Below are 8,993 nucleotides of genomic sequence, written 5' to 3'. Positions count from 1 at the left end.
TATGATTGTTTTTTCTCTAAGCTGAGTGTCCGACTTCCTTTTACCGACCTGGAGTCCGAGGTGTTATGGTCTTGTAACCTTGCCCCTACGCAGCTCCATCCAAATTCTTGGGCATTTTTAAAGCTGTTTCAACTTTTGTGTCAGTTTTTGGGCGTTGCTCCCTCTATTTCTCTTTTTTCCTACTTGTTTGTGTTGACGAAGCCGGGGTCGGGTGGAGGGAAGGTATCTTGGGTCTCTTTTAGGGCTAACCAGGGAAGAAAGTTTTGTACCCTGTATGATGAGTCCTTTCACGATTTTAAGAACTTTTATTTCAAGGTCCGGGCTACTGGAGACGTCCGACCTTTCTTTCTAGATGAGAGTGGGGAGCCTTCTTTTCCTCTTTGTTGGCAGGAGAATGTAGTGTCTGCTAAGTATACCTTTGAGAGTCTAGATGAGGTGGAGCAGGCTTTTGTGGGTGTGGTGAGCAGTTTATGGGGTCGGGCACCTCACTTGGATACGAAGAAAATGTTGGGAGATCCAAGCCTTCTCCGTTCCGAGTTAGGTAGTTCCCGACCTCTTCCGAGATTCATCTTTTTCTAGTATTTTGGTTTTGCTTATTTTTGGTGGAATTTCTGTTGTGGTAATCCTTTTCTTTATTTCTTGCAGAGATGTCTTCTCAGGCGGATTCCATGAAGTTCCTTCGTCGGACGAAGAAGTCTGTGGCTGCTCGGAATATCGAGGCCGGGGAGGCTTCTGCCCGATCTTCTCCGCAGAAGACTACTGTGGGTGTTCAGACTCGGTCGAAGACTATTCCGACTCCCCAGTTCCGAGCTATAAGTCAGGATCCTCCGACCTCTGGGCCTGCTACTTCTTCTCCTCCTCCGTTCTCGGGTCCTCCTCCCAAGAAGCAGAAGACCTCTCAAGAGCTTGCCGGTTTCAATGATAAGGACTTTGACGCTCTTGGTTGGATTGAGCAGCATATTCTCCCTCAGACCTTTATTTCCACTGATGATGTATCTATGGAGCATCATTTTCAGTATATGGCGCGGAGCTGTGTCCGGATGGCTAGTCTCCATGCCGCTATTGCCCGGGAGTTCAAGAAATCCCCCCTTGGGGCGACCAGCTCCCGACTTGAGAAGGCTCAGTCCGAGCTTGATAGGATTAGTCAACTGAAGGCTGCCAGGATTACTGAGTTGGAGGCCTCTTTGGAGAAAGAGAAAACTAAAGCTACCGCGGCTGTGGCGGCAGCGAAGACATCTGAGGAGATGGCGAAGGCGGCTACAGAGAATTATACTCGGCTATATACCGAGCTTGTGGAGACAAAGGAGAAGTTGCAATCCGCGCAGGACGAGTTTTACGAGCTGGAAGGTCATGTGGCCAAGGGTATGGATGCTATGTTTGAAAATTTGAAGGCTCAGGTCCGGGTTCTTGCTCCCGACCTGGATCTGAGTTTATTCAGTACGGACAACGTTGTTGTGGAGGGAAAGATTGTTCCTGCTCCTACCGAGGATGAGGTTCCGATGTCCGACCCCAAAGTTCCGGTTGAGAACCCGACTTCACCTTTGGTCGGGGATGGTTCTGGCGTGGAGGTTTCAAACCGGGATGACGTTGCTGTTGATGCAGTCCCGATATCTATGTTTCCTCCGCGGCCTTCTGTTGATGTGGAGTTTGGAAAGGACCTTGATCCTCTGTAATCTTTTTGGTGTTTTGCCCGGCCTGTGGGCTTTTTGGATGGTTTCTGTGAACGCTTTGGACACCTTTTGCTTATTTAGCTACTTGTAGTAACTTTATTATGCGGTGTTTTTGTTCGCGTTTTGACTTTTTGTTTCCGCTTTTGTGCTTTTTAGTTTGTTTTTGGATAACAACTTTTTAGCTAGCGTTTCGAAACTTCCTTTGCTTTCGTTCTTTCGCTTGTACTTTTTAGCTGCTTTTTGTAAAGCAACTTTTTAGTAAGCGTTTTCGAGACTTCCTTTGATTTCGTTCTTTCGCTTGTACTTTTCAGTTGTTTTTTGTAAAGCAACTTTTTAGTAAGCGTTTTTCGAAATCTTGGTTCTCGCCGTTTTAAGGCTTCTTTCTTGGATCCGAGCTTTTTCTCGGACCTCGGGCGCTCGAGTACCTCCTTTTTGTTGGGTCCGACTTTATCGTTGGTCGGCCTTTTTAAGTTATTTTTGTAATCTCTTTTTATTTGGCTTTTTTTGAGCCATTTCAGAGTTACTTTATAACTTCCCCTTTGTTGGGTCCGACCTTGTTGTTGGTCGGCCTTTTAAGTTATTTTTGTAATCTCTTTTTATTTGGCTTTTTTTGAGCCTTTTCAGAGTTACTTTATAAATTCTCACATTAATTTGAACCTCGTCGCTTTATCTTTGCCGACCTTGTGTGGTCTCTTGGCAAATGATTTTTTGCGTTTTGCCGAGCATAAATTAATGCGCCTTGGTGGGGTACTTTCCAGGATTTGTTTCATCATGAGGAAGAAGAAAAGAAAATAGAGAAATTTGATTAGTATTAAAAAAGAAAGAATATTTGCAGAGTGTTTACCCTTTGACTAGGTCGGGTGTCTTACTTTAACCGGGTGTCTCATTAAAAAACCCTTGTAGGAAAAAAGAGTACACCTCGGATTAAGTTTTTCTAGCTGTAGTACCGCCTTAGATTACAGGCGTGCCAGGCCCTGGGCAGCTCATTGCCTTCTAGGTCGGATACTTTGTAGTAGCCTGTCCCTAAGACTTCTGTTACCTTGTAGGGTCCTTTCCAATTTGCAGCTAGCTTTCCTTCTCCCGACTTTTGTGTTCCGATGTCATTTCGGATTAGAATCAGGTCGTGAATGGAGAAGCTTCGCTTTATTACTTTCTGATTGTATCTGAGGGCCGTTCGTCGTTTTAAGGCTTCTTCTCGGATTCGGGCTCTTTCTCGGACCTCGGGGAGGAGGTCGAGTTCTTCCCTTTGTGCCTGTGGGTTGCCTCCTTCGTTGTAGAAGATGACTCTGGGTGACCCTTCATCTATTTCGATAGGAATCATTGCCTCCATCCCGTAAGCTAGTCGGAATGGGGATTCTCCCGTTGTAGAGTGTGGGGTTGTCCGATATGCCCATAGTACCTGGGGGAGTTCCTCGGCCCATGCCCCTTTGGCCTCTTGGAGTCTTCGTTTTAACCCTGCCAAGATGACTTTATTTGCAGCCTCTGCTTGTCCATTGGCTTGTGGGTGCTCGACTGATGTGAATTGCTGTTTGATTTTTAGCTCGGCCACCAAGTTCTGAAAACTTGTGTCCGTGAACTGTGTTCCATTGTCTGTTGTGATGGAGTAGGGGACTCCGAACCTTGTGACAATGTTTTTGTATAGGAATTTTCGACTTTTCTGAGCCGTAATGGTGGCTAAGGGTTCAGCTTCGATCTATTTTGTGAAGTAGTCGACCCCTACTATGAGGTATTTGACTTGCCCCGGTCCTTGGGGGAATGGGCCGAGTAGGTCTAGTCCCCATTTTGCGAAGGGCCATGGTGCGGTGATGCTGATAAGGTCTTCGGGTGGTGCCTTGTGAAAATTTGCGTGTTTTTGACAGGGGGGGCATATTTTCACAAATTCCGTTGCGTCTCTTTGCAAGGTCGGCCAGTAGAACCCGGCCCGGACTACTTTCTTGGATAATGCCCGAGCTCCGAGATGGTTCCCACACATGCCTCCGTGGACTTCTTCGAGGACGCTCTTTGTTTCTGAGGTCGGGACGCACCTAAGGAGGGGGTTTGAGAATCCTCTTCTGTATAATACGTCGTGAATTAGTGTATAATTCTGGGCGTCTTTCGTGAGTCTTTTAGCTTCCTTTCTTTCGGTGGGGAGAGTTCCCGACTTCAGGTAGTTGAGTATGGGGGTCATCCATCCTTGCTGTTGGTTGGATATATTTAGCGTTTCTTCCTCTTTTATCACGGAGGGGGATTGTAAGGTTTCCTGGAGGAGACTTCTGTTGTTGCCTCCGGGCTTGGTGCTGGCGAGTTTTGAGAGGGCGTCCGCCCGGGCGTTTTGCTCCCGAGGTATATGCTGGATCTGTATTTCTAAAAAGTGGCGTAATTGTGCCTGTGTTTGGTCTAGGTATTTTTTCATAGTTGGGTCTTTGGCCTGGTAGCTTCCATTTACTTGTGATGTGACGACCTGGGAGTCGCTGAAGATCGTGATTCTCTGGGCTCCGACCTCTTCGGCTAGTTTTAGACCTGCTAGTAGGGCCTCGTATTCGGCTTGGTTGTTCGAAGCCTGGAACTCGAATTTTAGGGATAGTTCTATCCGTGTTCCTTGGTCGCTTTCGAGTATAACCCCGGCTCCGCTTCTTGTTTTGTTTGAGGACCCGTCGACATACAGGTTCCATGAGAGTGGGGTTCCAGGGGTCTCAGTGTATTCTGCGATGAAGTCGGCTAGGTACTGAGATTTTATGGCAGTCCGGGCTTCATAGTGGAGGTCGAACTCGGACAGTTCCACCGCCCATTGTAGTATTCGTCCTGCCAGGTCTGTTTTTTGTAGGATGTGTCTCATGGGTTGATTTGTCCGGACTTTGATGGTGTGGGCTTGAAAGTAGGGACGGAGCCTCCGAGCTGTGAACACTAGGGCGTAGGCGAATTTTTCTATTTTCTGATAGTTTAATTCGGCCCCTTGTAGTGCCTTGCTTACAAAGTATATGGGGTGTTGTCCTTGGTCATTTTCTCGTATTAATGCTGAAGCGACTGCTCGATGTCCGACCGAGAGGTATAGTACGAGCTCTTCCCCTTTTAAAGGTCGGGTTAGGATTGGTGGCTGCCCGAGGAATTCCTTGAATTCTTGAAAGGCTTTTTCGCACTCCGGGGTCCACGAGAAGGGTTTCCCTTTCTTTAGGAGTGAGTAGAGAGGTAGTGATTTTATCGCTGATCCTGCTAAGAATCTTGATAGGGCGGCCAGCCTTCCATTCAGCTGTTGTACTTCTTTGACACACGTCGGGCTCTTCATATTGAGTATCGCTTGGCATTTGTCCGGGTTTGCTTCGATGCCCCTTTGAGTCAACATGAAGCCTAAGAACTTTCCGGCTTCTGCGGCGAAGGTGCACTTCGTCGGGTTGAGTCTCATGTTGTGTTTTCTGAGGGTGCCGAAGACACTGGTGAGGTCGGTCAGCAAGTTTCTGTCTTTTTGTGTCTTTACCAGCATGTCGTCGACGTACACCTCTAGTTGTAGTCCGATGTGCTCTGAGAACACTTTGTTCATTAGCCTCTGGTAGGTTGCCCCTGCGTTCTTCAGCCCGAAGGGCATTACTACGTAGCAGTAGTTTGCCCTTGGGGTTATGAACGAGGTCTTTTCTTGGTCGGGTCCGTACATCGGGATTTGATTGTATCCTGAGTATGCATCCATGAAGGAGAGATATCTATAGCCTGAGGCTGCGTCTACTAAGGCGTCGATGTTTGGTAGTGGATATGGGTCTTTGGGGCAGGCTTTGTTGAGATCCGTGTAATCGACGCACATCCTCCATTTTCCATTGGGCTTTTTTACCAGGACTACGTTTGCGAGCCATAGGGGGTATTTTACTTCCCTAATGAACCCTGCATCTAGTAGTGCTTGTACTTGTTCTTCTATTGCTTGCATGCGTTCGGGTCCGAGCTTCCTGCGTCTTTGTTGGACAGGTCGGGATCCCGGGTACACTGATAGCTTATGGCACATTAAGTCGGGGCTTATGCCTGGCATGTCGGAGGCTTTCCAGGCGAAGAGGTCGGAATTTTCTTTTAAGAGGGTTATGAGTTCCTCTTTTAGGCCCGCTTCGAGGTTTGCTCCTATGTTTGTTACTTTTTCAGATGTGTTCCCGATCTGGACTCTTTCGGTTTCTCCCTCTGGTTGTGGCCGAAGATCTTCTCGGGCTTGAACTCGCCTGAGTTCTATTGTGTTGATCTCTTTTCCTTTTAAGCTCAGGCTTTCGTTGTAGCATCGCCGTGCCAGTTTTTGGTCGCCTTTCAGGGTAGCGATTCCTTTTGCGGTAGGGAACTTCATACAGAGGTGTGGGGTCGAGACTATATCTGCCAGTCTGTTTAGGGTTGGTCGCCCAATGAGGGCATTGTATGCTGAAGTGACGTCGACTATAATGTAGTCGATGCTTAATGTTTTAGATTGCTCGCCTATTCCGAAGGTAGTGTGTAGCGAGATGTATCCTAAGGGATGGATCGGGGTATCTCCTAGCCCAAACAGGTCGGTGGGATAGGCCTTTAGTTCTTTTTCTTCAAGTCCGAGTTTGTCGAAGGCCGTTTTGAACAGGATATCTGCAGAGCTTCCCTGGTCAATCAGGGTTCGATGTAAGTTGGCATTTGCCAGGATAATGGTGATTACCATTGGATCGTCGTGCCCGGGTATTATCCCTTGAGCATCTTCTCGGGTAAACGAGATAGTAGGTAGTTCGGGCAGGGGATTGTCTTCTCGGACGTGGTAGACTTCTTTGAGGTGTCTTTTTCGCGAGGATCTGGATGTTCCTCCGCCTGCAAAACCTCCATTTATCATGTGAACGTGCCTTTCAGGGGTTCGCGGGGTTTGTTCAGCCCGATCTTCGTTATCTCCCCTCCTTCTCTTCTTGGTCTCTTCTCCTTTGTCTGCTATGTATCTGTCGAGTTTTCCTTCTCTGGCTAGCTTTTCTATAACATTCTTTAGGTCGTGGCAGTCGTTAGTAGAATGACCGTAGAGCTTATGATATTCACAGTATTCGGACCGATCTCTCCCCGCTCTCTTGTGTTTTAGCGGTCGAGGTGGTGGGATCTTTTCGGTGTGGCATACTTCTCTGTAGATGTCTACCAAGGAGATTCAGAGGGGGGTGTAACTGTGGTACTTCCGTGGCTTGTCCGAGTTGGTTTCTTCTTTCTTCCTTTGTTCCCGATCTCGATCTCGGAGTGGGTAGGTCGATTCCTTCCTAGAAGAGTCTCTTAACTGGGAGGTTTCCTCCATGTTGATATATTTTTCTGCTCGCTCCTGCACCTCGTATAGGGAGGTCGGGTATCGTTTGGATAGGGATTGGCTAAACGGTCCCTCCTTTAGGCCGTTTGCTAGTCCCATGATGGCTGCTTCAGTGGGCAAGTGTTGTATGTCCAGGCAGGCTCTGTTGAATCGCTCCATGTACTCTCGGAGAGTTTCTTGGTTACCTTGTTTGATTCCGAGTAGACTGGGGGCATGTTTCGTTTTGTCCTTTTGAATAGAGAACCTTGTCAGGAATTTTTTGGTTAGGTCTTCGAAGCTGGTGATTGATCTTGGTGGCAGGTTGTCGAACCACTTCATGGCCGACTTGGTGAGAGTGGTGGGGAAGGCTTTGCATCGAATCGCGTCGGAGGCGTCGACTAGGTACATTCTGCTTCTGAAGTTGCTAAGGTGGTGACTTGGATCGGTGGTGCCGTCGTAGAGATCCATATCGGGTGGCTTGAAGTTTCGTGGTACCTTCTCCTTCATGATCTCTTGCGTGAAGGGATCATGGTTGCATTCGGGGGTGGTGCCGCGTTCTGTCCGGTCTTTCAGATTGGCCTCTATTTTCCGTAGTTTTTCTTCTAATTCTCTGCGCTTTCGAGCCTCCCTTCTCAGATCTTGTTCAGTTTCTTTCCGCTTTTTTATGTCCTCTTCGAGTTGTTTCAGTCGGTTTTGTTGTGCCCGGACTGCTTCTAAAATTTCCGAGTTCTTTTCTTTTTCGGAATTTTGCGGATCTTTGTTTGGGAGTGATGTCTTTGGGCGATTCTGTTTGTTTCCTCCTGGAGTGCGTGGTGATAGAGGGCTGTCCGGTCGTTCTCCGGTGTCAACTTCGTCCTCTTGTTCTGATGCAGCGTGGTTATTGTTGGAGGGGTCGTCCGCCATAGTAGAGGGATGACTTCCAGGTCCCCGGCAACGGCGCCAATGTTCCGAGGGTTACCTGAAACGTGTAGCTCGGTCGTCTTGGAGAGGCCCGAGGTGGGGGTCAGGGACCCGAGCTTGATATGTGGAGTGGTTGGTGGTTGTACCTGCAATGACACTCCGATGCTTAAGTTAGCATGGGTTCAAGCAGATATGTGTAGAATGTGGAATATATTTCATACCTGGGTGCTCCAGTGTATTTATAGTAGTTGGCCGTGATCCTCCTTGGATAAGATATTCTTATCTTATCTTATCTTTTGGGAGTTTTATCTCTATCTTTGTGGAACCGCCTTTCCTAGGCCTTTTCGGCCTTTAGGTTTTGGGCTGCGTTCCTTTTGATGGGCCTTCTTAGCTTTATTGTCCGAGGTCCGACCTCAGGCGTGGGCCTTGGGACGAGGTCGGACCTTTTCATGGATTTTGCCGAGTTGGAGGAGTCCGGTCAGGGTATGAACAGCACCCAAGTAGTTGGTGATTGGCCTGTGGCACTCACTGATGCAACTTGCAAGCCATCGATCCTTTTGGCCATTTGCTCAAACTGTTGTTGAATCTGCTGCTGCATTATCTTGTTCTGAGCTAGAATTGAATCCACTCCTTCCAACTCCATTACTCCTCTTCTTTGTGATGGTTGGCGTTGTCTTTGATGAGCAAAGAAATATTGGTTATTGGCCACCATATCAATGAGGTTTTGAGCTTCCTCTGTAGTTTTCATGAGTTGCAAAGAGCCTCCAGCTGAATGATCAAGTGCTTCTTGAGCCTTAAGAGTGAGCCCCTCATAGAAGTTCTGCAACTTGTCCCACTCAGTAAACATCTCTGGTGGACATTTCCTCAATAGTGCCTTATATCTTTCCCATGCTTCATATAAGTTTTCGGCCTCCATTTGAGTGAATGTCTGCACCTCAGTCTTCAATCTTAGGATTCTTTGAGGGGGATAAAATTTGGCAAGAAACTTGCTTACCAAGTCATCCCAAGTGTTGATGCTTTCTTTTGGAAAGGTCTCTAGCCATTGAGTGGCTTTATCTCTGAGAGAAAATGGAAAGAGCAACAACTTGTAACTGTCAGGAGGCACACCATTGGTTTTCACAGTGTCACAGATTCTCAAGAAGGTAGATAAATGTTGATTTGGGTCCTCCAATGGTCCTCCTCCAAAAGAACAGTTGTTTTGAACTAAA

The sequence above is a fragment of the Arachis hypogaea genome, chromosome 2, assembly GCF_003086295.3.
Source record: "Arachis hypogaea cultivar Tifrunner chromosome 2, arahy.Tifrunner.gnm2.J5K5, whole genome shotgun sequence".
Taxonomy (NCBI): Eukaryota; Viridiplantae; Streptophyta; class Magnoliopsida; order Fabales; family Fabaceae; genus Arachis; species Arachis hypogaea.
The sequence above is the reverse complement of the archived record's forward strand: the minus strand, read 5'-3'. Positions refer to the sequence as shown.